The sequence below is a fragment of the Crinia signifera genome, chromosome 9 (genome assembly GCF_055691185.1).
Source record: "Crinia signifera chromosome 9, ASM5569118v1, whole genome shotgun sequence".
Classification (NCBI taxonomy): Eukaryota; Metazoa; Chordata; class Amphibia; order Anura; family Myobatrachidae; genus Crinia; species Crinia signifera.
This window is the reverse complement of record NC_139225.1, coordinates 29,940,409-29,961,043: the sequence shown is the minus strand read 5'-3', so window position 1 is coordinate 29,961,043 and position 20,635 is coordinate 29,940,409. Positions and strand designations below refer to the sequence as shown.

Genomic DNA, 20,635 nt, shown 5'->3' with positions numbered 1-20,635 from the left:
AGGAAGTAAGATGGAGCTTACCTGGATCATGTGACCCGCTGTTGCCGGCGCTGACGCTCGGCGGCCGGGGGCGGGTGCACAGGAGGTGCACGCGGCGCTTCCGCCCGGCTCAGCCGAGCGTCTAGCGGGTACTTCCGCCCGGCGTGGGCGTCCCTCCAGGGGCTCTCCGGCTGTTCCGGACGCTCGGCGGCCTGGGGCGGGTGCACAGGAGGTGCACACAGCACTTCCGCCCAGCTCAGCCGAGCGTCCGAGGGTCACTTCCGCCCGGCGGAGTGACATCACTTCCGCCCAGCGCGGACATCAATGTATTAGCTCCCGGCGTTCCCCTGCAGCCGCCCAGCGGTTGCCTGGTAACAGGGGACGCCGGGAGTCGCGCGCTCGGCCACCTGAGACCATTAGGTAGCTGGGGGCTGGTCCTTGCAGGGACTGCTCCATTGGCTGTAGTATCCCTCTTAAGGGATGCCCACAGTCAAGATGGCGCCGGTTATAGCTTGTTCTCTCAGCTATCCTGGTCGCCTTGCCTGTTCCCAGATCCTGCTTCCAAGAGTCTTCTGGTGTCAGTCTTGGTGCTTCCCAGCCTTGGGTTACCCTGCTCCCCCTCCTGGGGTCACGTGAGTGCTCCTTTAGGAGCTTTACCCTTTATCCCTTATTATTGGGGCTCATTACCTTCTTGTTTTTTCCTTATGTTACACTTTGGCTACGCAGCCATTTCTTTGTTTAAGATTTGGTCCCTGTGTTCTTGGACCTACCCTGTTGGTCTCTGTTAGCAACAGGATTCATTCTGTACCTCTCTTTATTTCGCATTGTCAGGCAGGGCATATCTCCTGTTACGTTCCTCTGTCGTTTTGGGGAATGCTTTTGGTTTAGTATCTATCGCATGGTGGGAATTCCCCGTGTTATCCACTTTGTGTTTGCGACTGGGTCGCATCCCCGTCCTTGGCTTGGTGCCGGCAGTCAGGGTGTGTTATTTCAGTTAGGCCCTGTAGTTAGAATCGCCTCTTGTGTTACCTCTGACGATCGCTGGTCACTTGTCCCAACATAAGACCTGGCTGCATCGGGGCTGGAGCGGGCATAACTCGCTCCTTCGGACGCGGCGGCCACAGGTGAACACTAGCTTTCGCAGTGGCCAGTCATCTGCCAGAGGAACCCAACAGAGAGAGTGTAGGGTTCGCTGTGGCCGTCCTGACCGGCGGTCCCGGCTACGGGCTCACGCCTGACGTTCTACCAGCCACCCAGCGTAACATTATAACCGGCCATACAGGTTATATAAATTTTTCTTTTATATAGCAACCATTCAGGCAGACTTAGAAATGAATCCCACTCCTCAGACTTTTTCAGACCAGGTACAGGGTTTAACTCAGATGGTGCGAGATTTATCTTTGAAAGTTGCTACTCAGGAGCAGAGGGTCCGATCTCCAGATCCAGGAGTTCTGGAACCCAAAGTTAATTTGCCTGACCGTTTTTCTGGGGATCGCAGGGCCTTTTTCAACTTCCGTGAGAGTTGTAAGCTGTATTTTAGACTAAGACCTCGGTCCTCTGGTTCAGAAACCCAGCGAGTGGGCTTAGTAATGTCACTCCTGCAAGGAGATCCACAAACCTGGGCCTTTGGTCTCCCGGCCGATAGCCCAGTCTTGGCGACTGTGGAGAGTTTCTTTTTGTCCCTAGGCTTACTCTACGATGATCCTGACAGAGAGGCTTCCGCGGAAACCCATCTCCGGGCCCTTAAACAGGGAAGAGACCCAGCGGAGGCTTACTGTACCGAATTCCGCCGTTGGTCTAATGACTGCGGCTGGAATGACGCTGCTTTAAGAAGTCAATTCCGTTGTGGGCTTTCTGATGCCATCAAAGATAGCCTAATCCAGTATCCAGTGCCAACCTCTCTAGATAAATTAATGGAGTTGGCTATTCGCATTGACCGCCGCCTACGCGAGCGAAGGTCTGAGCGAGGGGCTCAAGTACGTCCGCTTCCATTTGTTCCCTTGGTTCCCGAGGACAGCGAGGAACCCATGCAAATAGGGGCTACTCGCATCTCCCCGGAAGAAAGAGCCCGCCGGTTCAGTACCGGCCTTTGCCTATATTGTGGAGGCAAAGGGCATCTTCTCCGCAATTGCCCAGTTAGGCCAGTAAAAGCTCAGGCCAAGTGAACGTGGAGAGGGTTCACTTAGGCCTTCAGCTTTTTTCCTCTCAAGATTCGTTACTAGCTCCTTGTTGCATCTCTTTTCAAGAGAATAACTTTTCTGGAACTGCCTTTATTGACAGTGGTGCTGCAGGAAACTTCTTAGACATTTCTTTAGCCCGTAGTCTTGGTATTCCCCTTCTCAGACTCAATGGTTTTATCACCCTGCGGGGTTTAGACGGGAATGTGCTTTCCAACGGGGATATTTCCTTTCAAACTCCTTTAGTGCGGCTTACCGTAGGTTTGTGTCATTCTGAAGAGATTACATTTTTATTGACCTCTTGTCCGGGTGTCCCCATCGTCTTGGGTCATCCTTGGTTAGTTAAACATAACCCGGTCATTGATTGGAGTTCTGGAGAAATTGCTCGTTGGAGTCCTTTCTGCTCCAAACAATGTGTGCACATCCCGTTGGTCCAGGCTGCTGTGTCTCTTTCCGAGATTCCTTCTTTTTATATGGATTTTTCTGATGTCTTCTCGAAGGGAAAAGCAGACAATCTCCCTCCACATCGTTCCTACGACTGTGCCATCAAGTTAATTCCCCATGCTCCTCTGCCTAAAGGGAGGTTGTATGCCTTGTCGATCCCCGAGACCAAGGCTATGGAAGAATACGTCCAGGAAAGCCTTAAGAAGGGCTTCATCCGACCCTCAAAATCACCCCTTAGTGCCGGCTTCTTTTTTGTAGAAAAGAAAGATGGCTCTCTCAGGCCTTGTATTGATTTCCGTGCGCTGAACAAAATCACGGTGAAAAACACATATCCCCTCCCCTTGATTTCAGTAATCTTTGATCAATTGAGATCTGCCACCGTCTTTACTAAGATTGATCTCAGAGGTGCGTACAATCTTATTCGAATCAAGGAAGGGGACGAATGGAAGACGGCATTTAGTACTCAATCTGGGCATTATGAGTACCTAGTAATGCCTTTCGGTCTTTCCAACGCCCCTGCCGTCTTTCAAGATCTGATTAATGACGTCCTCCGTGATTTTTTGGGTCAATTCGTGGTCGTGTACTTGGACGACATTTTGATTTTTTCCCGAGATGTGAACTCACATAGGAGCCAAGTAAGACAAGTTCTACAAAAATTAAGGGAGAATCAGCTGTTCGCTAAACTGGAAAAATGCGAGTTTGAGGTGTCTCAAGTATCATTCCTGGGATACATAATTTCCTCTGAGGGATTTCGGATGGATCCCAAGAAACTACAAGCCATTGTGGATTGGTCCCGACCCACCAACTTGAAGGCTGTCCAAAGATTTCTTGGATTTTCCAACTATTATAGGCGTTTTATCCATTCTTTTTCTTCTATAGTAGCGCCCTTGGTGGCCCTAACCAAGAAAGGGGCCGATCCATCCAAATGGTCTCCACAAGTGGAGCGGGCCTTCCAAACTCTTAAACAGGCCTTCGTCTCAGCTCCCGTATTGAGACATCCGGACCCAGACCTCCCCTTCATAGTAGAGGTGGATGCCTCCGAAGTGGGAGCCGGAGCTGTTCTGTCCCAAAGAGATCCAGAGTCTCAAGAAGTACATCCCTGTGCGTTCATGTCCAGAAAATTCTCTTCGGCTGAGACTAATTATGACGTAGGGAATAGAGAATTGCTTGCGGTCAAATGGGCCTTTGACGAATGGCGTCACTGGTTGGAAGGAGCTATCCACCAAATATTAGTTCTTACTGACCACAAGAACTTACAATACATTGAAACAGCCAAAAGGCTCAATGCTCGGCAAGCCCGCTGGGCACTGTTCTTTATGCGGTTTAACTTCATTATCTCCTACGTGCCTGGTTCTAAGAACAGTAGAGCGGACGCCCTTTCTCGCTGTTTTCTTCCCCAACACGAGATCAAGACTAGCAAAATTCCTATTTTGCCAGCAACCTGTATACATGCAGGGATCAATCAGACGTTGGAGGGGTTAATTCGTCAAGCTCAAGATCAGGCTCCTGCCCAAACCCCAGCTTCTCGATTATTTGTACCCGAGTCTCTTCGACGTAGGGTGTTGTCGGAACTGCATGATTCCAAAATTGCTGGTCATCCTGGGATTGTTAAAACCTTAGATCTCTTATCCCGGGTGGTTTGGTGGCCAGGGATGGCACGGGATGCCAGGGAATTTGTGTTGTCTTGTCCAGTGTGTGCCCAACATAAAGTTCCTAGGTCCAGGCCCCTTGGGGTCCTGATCCCCTTATCCATTCCTTCCAGGCCGTGGTCTCACCTGGCCATGGATTTCATAGTTGGGTTACCTGTGTCGTCTCAGTGTCAAGTTATCTGGGTCATCATTGACAGATTTTCCAAAATGGCACACTTTGTGGCGCTAAAACAATTACCGTCCGCCAAGGAGTTGGTCGGGTTGTTCTTACAACATGTATTCAGGCTGCATGGTTTGCCCTCCGATATTGTTTCAGATCGAGGTCCACAGTTTGTGGCAAAATTTTGGAGACTTTTTTGCTCCTCTCTCAAAATAAAGATCAGTCTTACCTCAGCTTTTCATCCACAGTCGAACGGACAAACTGAGCGACTGAATCAATCTCTCAAGCAGTATATAAGATGTTTTGTGTCCAAACTGCAAAATGATTGGGTGAGCTTTTTGTCATTAGCAGAATTCGCGTATAATAACGCCTATCATTCTGCATCTAAAGCCTCCCCTTTTTTTGTGGTTTTTGGTTTTCATCCACGTGCCAATGCTTTTGGACCAGAAGCCCCCAAGTCTTCTTTTTCTTCTGTTTCTCACCTCAGAGTTATCTGGAAAAGAACCCATGAGGCTCTCAAGGAAGCTGCCTTGAAGGAGAAAGTGTTCGCGGACAAGTCCAGACGTCCTTGCCAATTCAAAGTTGGTGACTGGGTGTGGTTGTCCACCCGTAATATCAAACTCCACCAACAGTCGGCGAGGTTAGGGCCAAAGTATATCGGTCCCTTTCGCATTGTAAAGAGGGTTAATCCAGTGGCCTTTCGCCTTTTGCTGCCCAAATCCCTCAGGATTGCCAGCACTTTCCACGCCTCTCTGCTGAAACCAGTGTTCTTCTCTCCAAGATTTCCCCGCAGGATTTACCCTGGGTCCTCTCCGGTGGTGGTACGGGGACAGCAGGAATTTCGGGTGGAGAAGATACTTGATTCTAAGTTTTGTAGAGGTTCTCTGCAGTTTTTAGTGCATTGGAGAGGGTTCGGACCCGAAGAAAGGTCGTGGGTTCCCGAGAAGGATCTGCATGCCCCCAATCTTAAGAGGCTATTCTTTCGGGAATTTCCGTACAAACCCGGTGGTAGGGGTTTGTTGACCCCTCCTCAAGGGGGGGGTACTGTTGCCGGCGCTGACGCTCGGCGGCCGGGGGCGGGTGCACAGGAGGTGCACGCGGCGCTTCCGCCCGGCTCAGCCGAGCGTCTAGCGGGTACTTCCGCCCGGCGTGGGCGTCCCTCCAGGGGCTCTCCGGCTGTTCCGGACGCTCGGCGGCCTGGGGCGGGTGCACAGGAGGTGCACACAGCACTTCCGCCCAGCTCAGCCGAGCGTCCGAGGGTCACTTCCGCCCGGCGGAGTGACATCACTTCCGCCCAGCGCGGACATCAATGTATTAGCTCCCGGCGTTCCCCTGCAGCCGCCCAGCGGTTGCCTGGTAACAGGGGACGCCGGGAGTCGCGCGCTCGGCCACCTGAGACCATTAGGTAGCTGGGGGCTGGTCCTTGCAGGGACTGCTCCATTGGCTGTAGTATCCCTCTTAAGGGATGCCCACAGTCAAGATGGCGCCGGTTATAGCTTGTTCTCTCAGCTATCCTGGTCGCCTTGCCTGTTCCCAGATCCTGCTTCCAAGAGTCTTCTGGTGTCAGTCTTGGTGCTTCCCAGCCTTGGGTTACCCTGCTCCCCCTCCTGGGGTCACGTGAGTGCTCCTTTAGGAGCTTTACCCTTTATCCCTTATTATTGGGGCTCATTACCTTCTTGTTTTTTCCTTATGTTACACTTTGGCTACGCAGCCATTTCTTTGTTTAAGATTTGGTCCCTGTGTTCTTGGACCTACCCTGTTGGTCTCTGTTAGCAACAGGATTCATTCTGTACCTCTCTTTATTTCGCATTGTCAGGCAGGGCATATCTCCTGTTACGTTCCTCTGTCGTTTTGGGGAATGCTTTTGGTTTAGTATCTATCGCATGGTGGGAATTCCCCGTGTTATCCACTTTGTGTTTGCGACTGGGTCGCATCCCCGTCCTTGGCTTGGTGCCGGCAGTCAGGGTGTGTTATTTCAGTTAGGCCCTGTAGTTAGAATCGCCTCTTGTGTTACCTCTGACGATCGCTGGTCACTTGTCCCAACATAAGACCTGGCTGCATCGGGGCTGGAGCGGGCATAACTCGCTCCTTCGGACGCGGCGGCCACAGGTGAACACTAGCTTTCGCAGTGGCCAGTCATCTGCCAGAGGAACCCAACAGAGAGAGTGTAGGGTTCGCTGTGGCCGTCCTGACCGGCGGTCCCGGCTACGGGCTCACGCCTGACGTTCTACCAGCCACCCAGCGTAACACCCGCAGCTTGATCAGGGAATACACCTGGAGCTCACAGTGACGCAGGGGCGACTTGGAAACAAAAGACATCACGCCAGGGATTGCCGACTGTGCCGGCAGCTGATCTACGGAGGACACTACCCCAGCGTGCTGGTAAGGGGCGCAGGCGAGCGGTGCGAGAACCGGGGTTCATGACACCAGGAATGCACGTGACATTACTGACAGCATCCATGAAGTTTTGATTCGAGAAGGTACAAAGTAGTTTTTAATCGTACAGTAGGTTGTGATGGCAGGGTTGCCAACACGGTGTCCCGAGCCAGGTAATAAGACGTTAATTATTACCCCTACATTGTGTCTCCAGACGTCACCTGATGCTGCAGCTCCAGTCTCCTGTGACTTCCATGTTGTCGCAATTATCAGGGCTTAACCATGTGCTGTACGAACACTGTTTCCCTCCTTCCTTGGACATGGGAGTAGCCATGCCCATTCCAGTCACCTGTTTGTTCACAGCCAATCCTGAGTGTCCTCCTGTCCTGCTAATTGCTTAACCAATCACCGCACACTAGCTGCTATAAGTATACTGGGTTGAGACCAGGAAAGTTGGCAGTTCAATGATGTCCACAACTTAGCTGTTGCTGCCTGCGCTGTTGCTCTTGTAAGGAACACTACCTTGCATAGACTCTAATTACACCCAGATGCTAAGTCTGGCTCCTACCTGCTGTATTAATCTGTTCAGCTCCAGCTGATTCCAAGCACTCCAGTTACCTGCATGGTGTTCCATACCTCCCAACTGTCCCAGGTTTTTTAGGGAATGTTCCCGCGTGTCACCCAGGACTGGCAGCGTGAATAGGCCATGCCCCCGTATCGCTAGCCCATGGCCCCAAAAAGGGGTCCCTCTTACTGGCTGGACAATGTTTGGAGGTATGGTGTTCTCTCTCTCTGTGCCTCTAAGCTGTTACCAGGTGCCGGTATCCAGGGCTTGCCATTCTGCTTCAAAACCTGAGTATTCCAGCTTGCAGCTTGCCCAGCACCTGTCACTTTTTGTGAAGCACCAGCTGGAGTGTAACGGAGGCTGGGTGCTTTGATATAGGGCTGTTGCATTAACGACAGAAGGGAGTGAAGCAATTGAATAAAGTAAACCTTATTTACTGAAGATACTGCGGTACAGAATATGAATGATGATACAATAATAAAACTGTAGTTTCTGATAAATGATAAAGTCAATAATATACAATGCTTGTTGAAGAGCTTTGGAGATGATTGGTAATATTGAATAATTGAATAACTGCAAAATGGGATGATTGAGCGATTGGAAGGAAGATTGGATGATTGGTTGAAGAATCGGATGATTGGATGAGGATTGGATGTAGGATTGGATGATTGGAAGAAGGATTGGATGAAGGATTGGATGATTGGAAGAAGGATTGGATGATTGGATGATGAAGTCCAAATGAATCTATGCTGAGAAGGATCGTAGCTGCAGAACTAGGGATGACCACAGAGAATAACCATCAGGAATGAGGGAGAAGATATTACCCCTTTGGGGGGTTAACCTTGTCCTATCTGTATAGGCGGCAGCGGGTTCCGTGATGATATGGTACAGGCAGTGAGACGATCAGCAGGAGACTTGGAGAAGACTTCACCAGAGGCGCAAGAACTGTAGTGGAAACTACAGACAGCCAGGAAGGTCAATGATGCATACGGGGAGACATCATTGTACTGACTGCCGGTCTTGCCCGGCAAGTCAGTATTTGAAGGGTGAGCTGCGCGGTGATTGGTTGACGTTTTGACATCACTAAATGGAGCCGCACAGCATAGGCTGAAGGATCCCAAAAGATTGCTGCCGCCAGAGGTGGCGACAGAAACCAGTCGGCGGTGATTGTGCTCGAAAGCGCTGCAGCCGGTGTGTACAGCCTGACCTGACATAGACCCATCATGGAGGCTCATGTCTTACACCACCCAGAGCCTGTATGGCACAGGAGCACACACCACCGCTGTCACCCGGTGGTGACAGCGCGACAGCATGCACTCCACCAACATGGGAATCAGCAGCGGAGGTGAGCGCCAGGGCAGGAGATGATCTGTCAGAGGTCTTTGGGCTAGGGACAGCACAGAGGGACCAGGTAACTGACATGGTGGTCGTGACAGCACCATTACTAGTTTTCAATGACAATCGGTCACCATCAGTCCAACATCGGATCACCATCATTATATTTCAACTCTCCATCAGTTCCAGCTGACCTCCTGAGTTTCCCACTAGCTTCCCAGCTAGCCTCCAATGTCAATCGGTCACCATTGGTCAAACATCGGATCACCATCATTCTGTTTAAACTCTCCATCAGTTCCAGCTGACCTGAGTTTCCTACTAGCTTCCCAACTAGTCTCCAGTGACATTCGGTTACCATCAATCTCCTTTTTCCATTTTTCCCTCGTTTTCCAGCTTCCTCATCTAGACCCAATTCGCACGACAAGTTCCAAGTCTTCAAGGGCCAGTACCACCACATCATTCTCCTGATATTGCATTCCCTGTACCTGCTTTATTATCTGGACATCCGTGTTCCCACACTGCACCTTACCCCATTGTCATTACAGCTATTATTATTGCTAAGTATTATCTGGATTCCATCAGTGTTCCCACACTGCACCTTACCCCATTGTCATTACAGCTATTATTATTGCTCAGTATTATCTGGATTCCATCAGTGTTCCCACACTGCCCCATACCCCATTGTCATTACAGCTATTATTATTGCTCAGTATTATCTGGATTCCATCAGTGTGCAAACACTACTACACTTGTCACTAAGTACTCCAAGCTCTCATAGACCTCATCAGTGTTCCTACGCTGCACCTCTTACTGCTTATAGTATTCCTATGGTATTGAATCCTGTTTGTAGTTATTACGTACTATGTATTATATTCATATACTCTTCAAGTCTCATCGTTCATCAGCTGTACCCTTTGTGGTATTAACCCCTTGAGTGGTGGGTTTTGCTGGGGCTGAACAAAACTACCAGGACAGGTTGTCCTGCAGAACATCCATTTTCAGTGCGGCTGGTATATGCGCTGGGCGTCAGGGGGGGGGGCATTCGCACGGCCGGTGGGTGGCGTTTTATAGTCTCCCAGTATAACGTAAATGATTGTAGCTTACCTGATATTTAAGAAATACTGGCTAGAGATGACATGCCAATGTACAAAACAATAATCAATTTCTAAAAAGGAAGAAAAAACTATTAAAAAATTAAGAAGCATATTATTTAATAATGACAGACAATAATAACAAGTGCACTGAAATGACACATTTATAAATTATGATCTAGAAAGTATATTGGGGGTTGTTTTGGTTGCTTTGCTCGGATGTGTATACGCACCCTTGCGAGTCAATGTAACCCCGCCTTGCGAATGGTGGCACGCCGGGCGCATTCCTTAGCACTGACTGCGAATGGATGTTTTGCATAAACATCAATTCGCATCATGCAGTGGACCGCCCACATCATGCAGGTCGTGCACAGCACCCTTTCATATCCGGTGATGTCAGTTGCCCGCCCCCACCGCACCGGCCTGGTCATGCCGTCATTAGCATGGGAATGCCCATAAATGCTGGGCATTCCCATATGCTAATGCTTCAGCTCGCCGCCGCCCCCCCCCCCCTGCCCTCCACATGCAAGCATGGTATGCACACGCCCAGAAATGCGCATGTGCAATAAAAAACATTGGCCCCCATCCCGAGAGGGGGGGGGGGAGCGGGTACTAATTATTACCCGGGCCTGGGCTTGCTGGAGGGGCCCTGCGGGGGCCCTGGTCCAACCCCCCCCCCCGACTTCCTCCTCTGTCCCTCCCAGACAGCAGCAGCACACACCTCTACATCATGTGGTGGGCTGACAGCAGGCTCAGCATGAGCGTCTCAATGACAGCGTGAGAGCTCATGCTGAGCCTGCTGTAGAGGTGTGTGCTGCTGCTACTGCTGAGGGGGGGGGGGGGGGACAATACCCCCCCCCCCCTTGACTTTAGAGTGTTTTTCACCCCCCTCTAAACATTTTGGGGGTGTGGCCTAATTGTGAGGAGGGTCAGGGGGGTAGGGTGTCAGGAAATAGTGTAGGCTCACGGGAAGAGACACTGCTTAACCTAGCTGATAAGTGTGTGAGGGCAGACCTTTCCCCTTGTAGGAGAGCAGGGGAGCCAGATTCTCTGCCTCTGTAAAATATATATATTTTTAAAAAGCAGGGCTTGAAGGAATTGCCGGTATGCCAGGCCCACTTTGAGCACTGACTGTATGTATGTACATATGGAGCCACTCTCGTATAGCCTGCCTATGGCAGTTGTCCCGCCAACCCGCCCTGGTGTGCCTAGTCACAAGGCAGCGCAATAAGCATCACAGCTTGGCATTTAGCGAATGGCTTTACCGAATTAGTGCAATACTAGCATTCATCCACCAGATGTCGCTCTTTAAAATCTCCACTGCTCATGCATGAGATGTGTAATGCAAAGCTACAGTATAGCGAAAGGATCCGGATTACGTGTGTGTGCAGGGACTATTGAAATGCTCTGTAGGAACTACTTTTCTACGACTGTACATTACTGTACTGTCCAGTTAGATAGACACTTTTATTACCAAATACAATTGCATTACACTATTTTATAACTGGCTATGGGTACAAGTGAGCAAATACTGAGCATACAATTAATACTTTACCAAGAATATGGCCCGCATGCGTCCCATTCCCAGCAAACGGTGCACCGAGTTGGGTAGGATGCATCGTGAGAAATAAACTTTTGTCCAGTATGAAGCTAAGTACAGTATCTGTAGCATTCTGTAGGTATAAGATCCACAAATATACAGTACACTACAGCAGGACATACTGTACGGTACAATACAGTATGAGCAGAACAGACTCGAGCACAGAGGGGGTTAACAAAATACAGTAGCTACCGGCTGTAAGCCAAGGCTTCATGGGAGCCCTATGGAGATATGGAGCAACAGTATACTTTAAGTCAGGGTTGCCTACCCTCCCGGAATGGCCGGGAGGGTCCCCCTCCCAGCCCTCCGGAAAGGGGGGCAACCTCCCACATTGCCGTCCATCTCCCGCAACCCCCCCCCCTCCGCTGGTCAAATGATGTGATCGCTGCATTTTAGCCCCGCCCCCAGCAGTGCAATGCCTGAAATACCAGCATTGCACGGCAGGGCTAAAATGTCGTGACTGGTCTAGACACGCCTCCAATAGGGCAGCCCATCCGTAGCTCCACCCCTGAAGCACCCCTTTTTCCCTCCCGGCAATGGCTCCGCCCCCATGCTTCAATGAGCTGGCTGCCCTGTCCTGGAGAGCATATGTGGGGGGGGGGGATGCACACCCGATTTACATGAGGTGCTATCATGCTGGGACTTGTAGTTCTGCAAAGAAAAACACGTGGTGCAAATGCACACTCCTTTTTATTAATCAAATCAATCAATAATAGAGGTTCTTGGTATATTCATTGGCCAAGAAATATTTGCCCACCAACCAGCTTCACGGTGACTTCATTTCTGGTGGGTCCAATGAAGGTAAGACCTAAAAATTTACACTAATTGCTAGTCTTGGGGATGGATTTGGGGCGCGGCTCCCCTTGGGTTGGTGTAACCGAGTTGCTTTCGGGGTGGCACAGCCTAACATTTATTTAGCACTATTTATTTTCACTAATATTATACTTCCTAGCACTACACTTGTTAACCTCTAGCTCCTGCTTCTTTCTTATTAACACACTTTTATAGCTTAGTTTTTCACTTGTGTGCTGCCCTGGGGTGACTGGCTTATGCTGGCCTTTTTGGGGTTCCGCATCCCCAGCTTCAAACTTAGTATTAGGGACCCACCAGAAATGAGGTCACCTTGAAGCTGGTTGGTGGGCAAATATTTCTTGGCCAATGAATATACCAAGAACCTCTATTATTGATTGATTTGATTTATAATATGGAGTGTGCATCTGCACCACGTGTTTTTCTTTGCTGTCCTGGAGAGCCAAAGAGTCAAGTAGGTTCCACATGTGTAAGGGTATTGCTGTTTGTGCAAAGAGCAAAATACTGTGAGAACAACTCCAGAACGTCTAAGACGCTCTTGCATCTCATTTCTCTATGGCTGCATCTGAACGGGAGCACTGTGTACATATTATACACAGGAACACTGGCCGCTATCACCAAGTGTCCAAGGCTAGTGGATAAGCGCGCAGCTCTGCATGTTGTAGGCCAGATTTCAATTCATGAAGGTTTTTTTTTTAAACACATTTAGGTAAGTTATATTTAATATAACTAGGCACACATAAAAAATCCTGCTTTCCTATAAAGCTTTCCGTGCGTCTCCATGTGCTGAGCAGTGCTCATGCTTTCTCTACTATAATCAGGGCAGGAATAACAATGGGCCTGATGGAGCTGCAGCTCCAGGCCCAGCCTCCAAAACAGGCCCACAGCCTCTGCAAATCTGTTTTGTAGACAGGATTTTTTTTCTACTGCCTCTGGCGGCTCCTTTCAGCATCCGTGACCCCACCCTCTCTGACATTATCACTCAAGGCCACCTCCTTCCCTCAGCTGCAGCGCCAGTCAATGGAAAATCCTCATTGGTATGATGGCGGCGCAGTAGAAGGCTTTCCCAGCCATCCCTGCGCCGCATACACACTGTGACTCTGAACATCCTGCGCACCGTGTGCTGTCACAGTCTGCGGCTTCACAAAGGTACCACCCCCACCAACACAGTGCCCAGACTCTACGCAGCTTACAGCAGGGGTGTCCAAACTTTTTGCGACGAGGGCCAGATTTGGTGACGTGTAAATGTGTGGGGGCCGACCATTCACCCTGACATTGTTTGAATCATTAATCACATCATAATGGTCCCCCACTGTGCCCCCATTCACTCTATGTCCCCCAGCCTGCCCCTTCTTCACTGTATGTCCCCCATTCACTGTATGTTCCCCACTCTGCACCCATTCACTCTGTCCCCCAGCCTGCCCCTTCTCTTAATGTCCATCAGTGCCTCCATTCATTGTATGCCCCCAAGCCTGACCCTCCTTCACTGTATGACTCCCATTCACTATGTAACCCCATTCACTGTATGTCCCCCAGCCTGACCCTCCTTCACTGTATGTCCCCCACTCTGCCCCCTCCCTTCTCTGTATGTTTCCCAGCCCCTTGTGTGAGCCAGAGGAAGGAGAAGCAAAGCAGGCACTGCAAGGGCAGGAGATGCTTGGGCTCCCGCTGCTGCCCTCCTCCGCTCTGCATGTAACGGGACCAAGCTTCACCCTTGCTGCCCCCCTCCACACACACTGCTGTAACTGTGATCGTGGAGTAGGGTGATATACAATTGCAGCAGCAGGGGTAGGACGCCAAACACATCTGACTGTGGCGGCCGGCACCTCCTCACTGCAGCAGACAGCAAGGTAAAGGCGCGCTCGCTGGGGCCCCACCTTTAGTGTCCTGTGCTGGGCTTCCCACATCTGATGCTCTGCCCGCTTCCAGCTGGAGGCTGCGGGCCGCTTGAAATGACAGCACGGGCCGCAATTGGCCCACGGGCCTGACTTTGGACATGCCTGGCTTACAGCCTGGGGCAGCAAGTGAGTTAAAGCTGCTCTGAAGGCTGCCCAGTGGTGGCAGCAAGGTGTCTGAGGCTCCTACTGACTGAGGTGAGGTGTCAGACCTGTCACCTGCTGGCTGCTGCTGCTGCTATTCTTATAATTCAGTAATGTGGCATCCTGAGCAGCAGGTACTGTTATTCTGTATTTAGTCAAATTATTTTCACTTTATTACTATATTCCTTATATTTATAAGCATATATAAATATGCTTATATTATGTATACGAGGACCAATCATTTTTTTATTATACCCTTTTATTATCCCATTTTTAGAGAATTCTCTATTTTTTTATTGTCTTGTTTATTATAATGTGTAATAAATATTCCTTTAATTGATTATAATAGTGATTTATTCAGTCAAACCCTAGCGCTGTATATTTCTTTTTCTTTATATTATGTATACATCTATATGTACACTACAGGTATATATAGCTATATATATGCATACAGTTTGTACTATATATATATATATATATATATATATATATATAAATATATATATATGTATATATACATATATATGTATATATATATATATATATATATATATATATATATATATATATATAGATGGTGTAATGCCCGATGGCTGTGTGGCCTGGTGGGACAGACCTCTGGCCAGTACCAAGGCTAGCGTGGAGGCCTACCAGAGGGTGAGCCATGCCATCCGGGAGAGGTTCTGCAGGATGATGACTGTCAGGTCCCTAGAGAGGTGCTGGAGCGACCTGGTCTGGTGGGACCCCCAACTTCTACAGTCCTTAAGGGGCAGTAAGTATTGTACCATACATTGTTACTGTACTTTTAGTAACTATACTGTATTAAACATTATCTGCTTCCCTGACTACCATAATCCATAAAGCGCACACCGTGATGCCCATTACTCCGCACACCGTGATGCCCATTACACATTATGTCCCACACTGTAATTATGCCCCACACCGTAATGCCCATTACACATTATGCCACACATCGTAATGCCAATTACACAATATGCCCCACACATGATGCCTTTTACACAAAACGCCCAACACTGTGATGCCAATAACACATTACTCCTTGCACTGTGATGCCCATTACACATTGTGTCCCACACTGTGATGACCATTACACATTATGCCCCACACCGTGATGTCCATTACATATTATGCCCCACACCGTAATGCCAATTACACATTATGCCCCACACTATAATGCCCATTACACATTATGCCCCACACTGTGATGCCCATTACACATTATGCCCCACAGAATGATGCCCATTACACAATATGCCCGCACCATAATGGCCATTATACATTATGTCACATAAGTGCCACTTACCTACATGGCAATTTCCATGAAGTTACATGCTAATTGGCACTGAGGATTTCCTGCTAGTTGCCATAGGGTGATTACATGCTCGTTGCCACTGGGGATTTCCTGCTTGTTACCATGGGTTGATTACATGCTCGTTACATGAGGTAGAGATCTCTGCATCAAATATATGACAGCGTCATCCACACCAATTCCAGGCTGATAAGCAAACTGCAATGGGTCCATTGAAGTTCTCAACAGGGGTCGAAGATAGCCAAGGACCAACCTCTCCAGGAACTTCATCAACTGAGATGTCAACGCAACTGGCCTATAGTCGATGAAGACCTTAGGACTTGATGACTTTGGCACAGGTACCACACAAGAGGTTTTCCACAGCTTCTGTACCCTCCCTTGCTCCAGGCTTAGATTAAAGAGGGTCGTAATTCGCTACTATGCCACACAGCTGCCCAGCACAGGACTTAAGGGCTCGTGAACTGATACCATCTGGGCCATCAGCCTTCCTTTCATTACACCTACTCAGTTCCCTCACCTGATTTGTTGTAAAGGACAAGGTGGAGGTGATATAGATAGTAGGGCTATGCCCTGGCATAGGTGATAGAGGACACCACTGTTGATGACAGTTTACTGGGGGTGAGGTGACAGCCTGATCAAATCTGTTCAAATCATTCACCCACTTAAAATCCTCCCTAGTCGGGGAGACCACATTTTAGTACCCAGAAATTGTTTTTAGATCTCTCCAGTTTCCACTGATATTCCTTAGCTGAAGCTTCTCCTCCACCCTCCTTCTATAGCGCAACTTACCCTCCCTAATCTTCACCCTCAATTCCCACTGCACAGTCCTCAACTCCTCCTTATTGCCAGACTTAAAAGCCCTCTTTTTATCTTTGAGAAGAGCCTTTATGGCAGGGTTAATCCAGGGTTTATTGTTCGAGAAGCACCTTATTGTTTTTACAGGCACAGTGTTATCCACACAAAAATTAATATAGTCTGTAACACAAGCCCGTCGATGTCCTTCCCATGAGAGTCTATGAACACATCACACGCAGTAGAATCAAAACAGTCCTTCGGGGCCTCCTCTGACTCCTCAGACCATCAAGTAGACACTGTTATATACACCGGTAGGATGAGTACCAAGTTGTGGTCCGATCTACCCAGGGGAGGAAGAGATGAGTAACTGTATGCCTCCTTAATGTTGGCATAAAGTAAGTCCAATATTTTTTTGTCCCTGGTGTTGCAAGTGACATATTGAATAAATGTGGGCAAAGTGGCGGCAAGAGAGGCATGATTAAAGTCACCCGAGGTCAGAAGGAGGGCATTTGGGTGTGGATTCTGCAACCTGCTTACAGTAGTATTAATAACATCACATGCCACTTCAGCGTTAGCAGAGGGGGGAATATACACAGCTACCGTAATTGCATGCGAGAATTCCCAAGGCAGAAAGAATGGCCTCATGCCCACAGCTAATAGCTCAATATCCTTACTGCAGATCTGATCCTTAATAGTGATGTGCCCAGAGTTACACCATCTATTATTCACAAACACAGCCAGCCCTCCTCCCTTCCTCTTACCACTCTCTTTCGTTCTATCCGCTCTCAGCAAGTGAAAGACGTCCAAAGAAGCATTCATGTCTGGTATTATCTCGGCAATGTCTCAGCAAATAACATCATGCTACATTCCCGATACTCCCGCTGGTGCCAGGTCAGTGCTGTTAGCTCCTCCATCGTATTGGGAAGAGATTGCACGTTCCCCATGATGATGGATGGAAGGACAAGTCTATATCTCCTTCTCGTATCCCTCCGCTTCACCCCTGCATGGCATCCCCTTCTCCTCCTCCTCTGTTCGCGGGGAACTGCCAGTCTTTCTGCGGTTAGCATCGCCAAACTCCGGAGAGACAGCAATGTAGTTCTGGACCCCTCCCAACACAAACATCCCAACAGCAGAAAATAATGGCCTAAAAATAAATAGAAATAGAACCTACACAGAGTAAAATATGCTGTAACAGGCAGCCACTCTCACAGCGCCAGCCGACGGCTTCAGCAAAGCAGGCCGGGAAAATAGCACCTAAAAACGGTCATCTGGAGCCTTCATGATGGCACCTCACAGTTCCAGCAGGTCTGCAGGAGTCCACATTCGTGAGTGGAATCAATTTCTGCAGCTCTGGAGTGTCCAGAGACAGCATGACGGCCACAACCGAGTCCTGGAGCTCCAGGCTGAGCAGAGGCTAAATCGAGACCTTAGCTTCTGGTCCAAGGTAGGCCACGACCTAGTTGGAGCAAATACTAGCTCCCTGCTCTGCAGTTCTGCCAGGCAGCTCCTAGGCAGTGGAGAGGAAAACCCAGGGGCAAACGCAGGATTTTCAGAAGGGGATTTCCAGAGGGGTGAAGCAAAGCCTGTAAATGGACACTTAGGTGACCCAGTATATGCCAGGTCAGTAAAAGTATTAAAGATAGACCAAATGTATATAAATAATAATTATATATATATATATATATATATATATATATATATATATATATATATATATATACATACATATATACACACACACACATATATATATATATACATATACATACATACACATATATACACACAGGCAGGGCCGGATTATAATGGGGGCACAAGGGGTCAGTGCCCCTGGGCCCCCCTCCAGCTAGGGCCCCCCTGTGGTTGGCATGTATTTAAAAAAAAAATTTTTATTTTTTTTTTTAGCTAAAGGTTTTGTGCATGGGAGTGGGGTAGTGCTGCAGCTTCACCTATCTGCCAATGTGACAATGATTAATGGTGCTGAGCATTGGGAGCCAAGTGTGCAGTGCATTACTGGGAGTTGACTAAGTACCATGACACTTTGCACCAGAGGGCAGAGGCTGAGACGTTTGTGCTGTGCTCTGATTGGTGGAGCTCATTACATGCTTCTCAGGCCCATGTATAACAGCAGCAGCAGCCTAGTCATGGGAGGGTTTTTAATCAGAGGCAGCATTGGGACTGTGAGGTCTCCTACAGATAATTTAGGGAGAGGAGTACAGTTTGTCACGGTAGTGGTGCACCACAGTAAATGAGGACGACTTAAAAAGTAACTTTTATTAAATCATCATATAAAAATAGAGGATGCTGCGAAATATGACAGACAACATATAACAAATAACAAGGACAAGTGAACAAAAATAGTGCTAAATTAAAAACTAGGGCTCATGCGGCGTCCCTTAGCACTTGATTCCTTTTATCACAATTTTGAGGCGTCTCTCTCCTGTGCGTCGGCTACTGCCTATTGACACCAGGGGGATGTACTCATTTAATGTAATCAATTCTGTCTGTGGGTTTATTCTGTCATGTCACAGTTTTGCCGTGTACAAATGTTCGTGTGTTTGAAACAATTTTTAATAAAAAGAACCGTTGTCTAAGATATAGCATGGAATAGCAAATCTTGTCCGCCAGTCATATGCTGGAGTGAGGACTGAGAATAATATAGGCTAGATAATGTGCAGCGGGCAAAAGTGCCTAATATGTGCTGCTTATCTAGTACAAGAGGTGACAAAAATCAGTTCATAATCTGTAGACCGATTAACTGTGTTTAAATGAGAAGCCCATATATGACCAATCGCCAAAGATTTTTACTAAGGGTGTGCCGTATGGAACTCTATAATCAATAATCCGCAGTGAATTTGCGGTTGGTTCTCTAATCGGCGGTTCACAGTATAGTAAAGTAAGCGAGATTTGAATGTAATTTCAAATACAAGCTTGCCGCTGTGCCCTCCTGATGGCTGTAAGCCGTGCGGATGCTCCCTTAGCCTCCTTATCTCTGTCTGCCTTATTAGTCCTTTTAAGGACTCTAATGTTTAGCTTAAAAAAAAATTTTTTTCTGTCTGCCCGCGGCGTTGCCTCAGTGTTTGTATTAGAGCGTAGCCAGCCGCCCCGTGAGAACCGCACCAAATCACAGGGTTTACCCGTATGGTCGGTGTCAGCGCATAAGAGGGCTCAGCGGCACGCTCATACTTACTACTGGCCACCGTATATACGGTTCAATTTTATGTGTACATGTTCGGTGTTTTCACTTGATACTAGTAGACCTGAGCAGCCGGATAGAGAACTTCACACAACCCTGATGCCAAGTGCAGGGTGTGGAAGCTCCATACGGTTTTAACTGACCTATTTTTCTATACTTGACCATCGCCTATACTGCACAACCTCTCCATGTTGGTAGTTAAGCTATTCATATCCAGTAGCTGACCTGTCCAATCCTATACTCGTGGCACACACCAGGCGATTTCTGCCTATTGCCCAATTCCAATTGTTATACAGGTCCTACCATCCCCCCGCCTATTAACAACCTTACCTAGCCAGCTGCCCCCAGGTTAATTGCATCCTTTTGCAACACTGATTACAGCCATCAGGAGGGCACAGCGGCAAGCTTGTATTTGAAATTACATTCAAATCTCGCTTACTTTACTATACTGTGAACCGCCGATTAGAGAACCAACCGCAAATTCACTGCGGATTATTGATTATAGAGTTCCATACGGCACACCCTTAGTAAAAATCTTTGGCGATTGGTCATATATGGGCTTCTCATTTAAACACAGTTAATCGGTCTACAGATTATGAACTGATTTTTGTCACCTCTTGTACTAGATAAGCAGCACATATTAGGCACTTTTGCCCGCTGCACATTATCTAGCCTATATTATTCTCAGTCCTCACTCCAGCATATGACTGGCGGACAAGATTTGCTATTCCATGCTATATCTTAGACAACGGTTCTTTTTATTAAAAATTGTTTCAAACACACGAACATTTGTACACGGCAAAACTGTGACATGACAGAATAAACCCACAGACAGAATTGATTACATTAAATGAGTACATCCCCCTGGTGTCAATAGGCAGTAGCCGACGCACAGGAGAGAGACGCCTCAAAATTGTGATAAAAGGAATCAAGTGCTAAGGGACGCCGCATGAGCCCTAGTTTTTAATTTAGCACTATTTTTGTTCACTTGTCCTTGTTATTTGTTATATGTTGTCTGTCATATTTCGCAGCATCCTCTATTTTTATATGATGATTTAATAAAAGTTACTTTTTAAGTCGTCCTCATTT

The 20,635-nt window shown here is 48.2% G+C and overlaps 1 protein-coding gene across 1 annotated transcript in view; it reads right to left on the bottom strand.

Moving 5' to 3' along the window:
• The window catches only part of CCDC180 (coiled-coil domain containing 180), a 91,021-nt gene extending 75,368 nt beyond the window's left edge, over positions 1–15,653 (bottom strand). Inside the window, exon 1 of the mRNA XM_083158670.1 lies at positions 15,550–15,653. The gene's annotated coding sequence lies outside the window, so the exon portion shown is untranslated. The remainder of the gene's footprint in view (positions 1–15,549) is intronic.
• Positions 15,654–20,635: the final 4,982 nt, after the last annotated feature.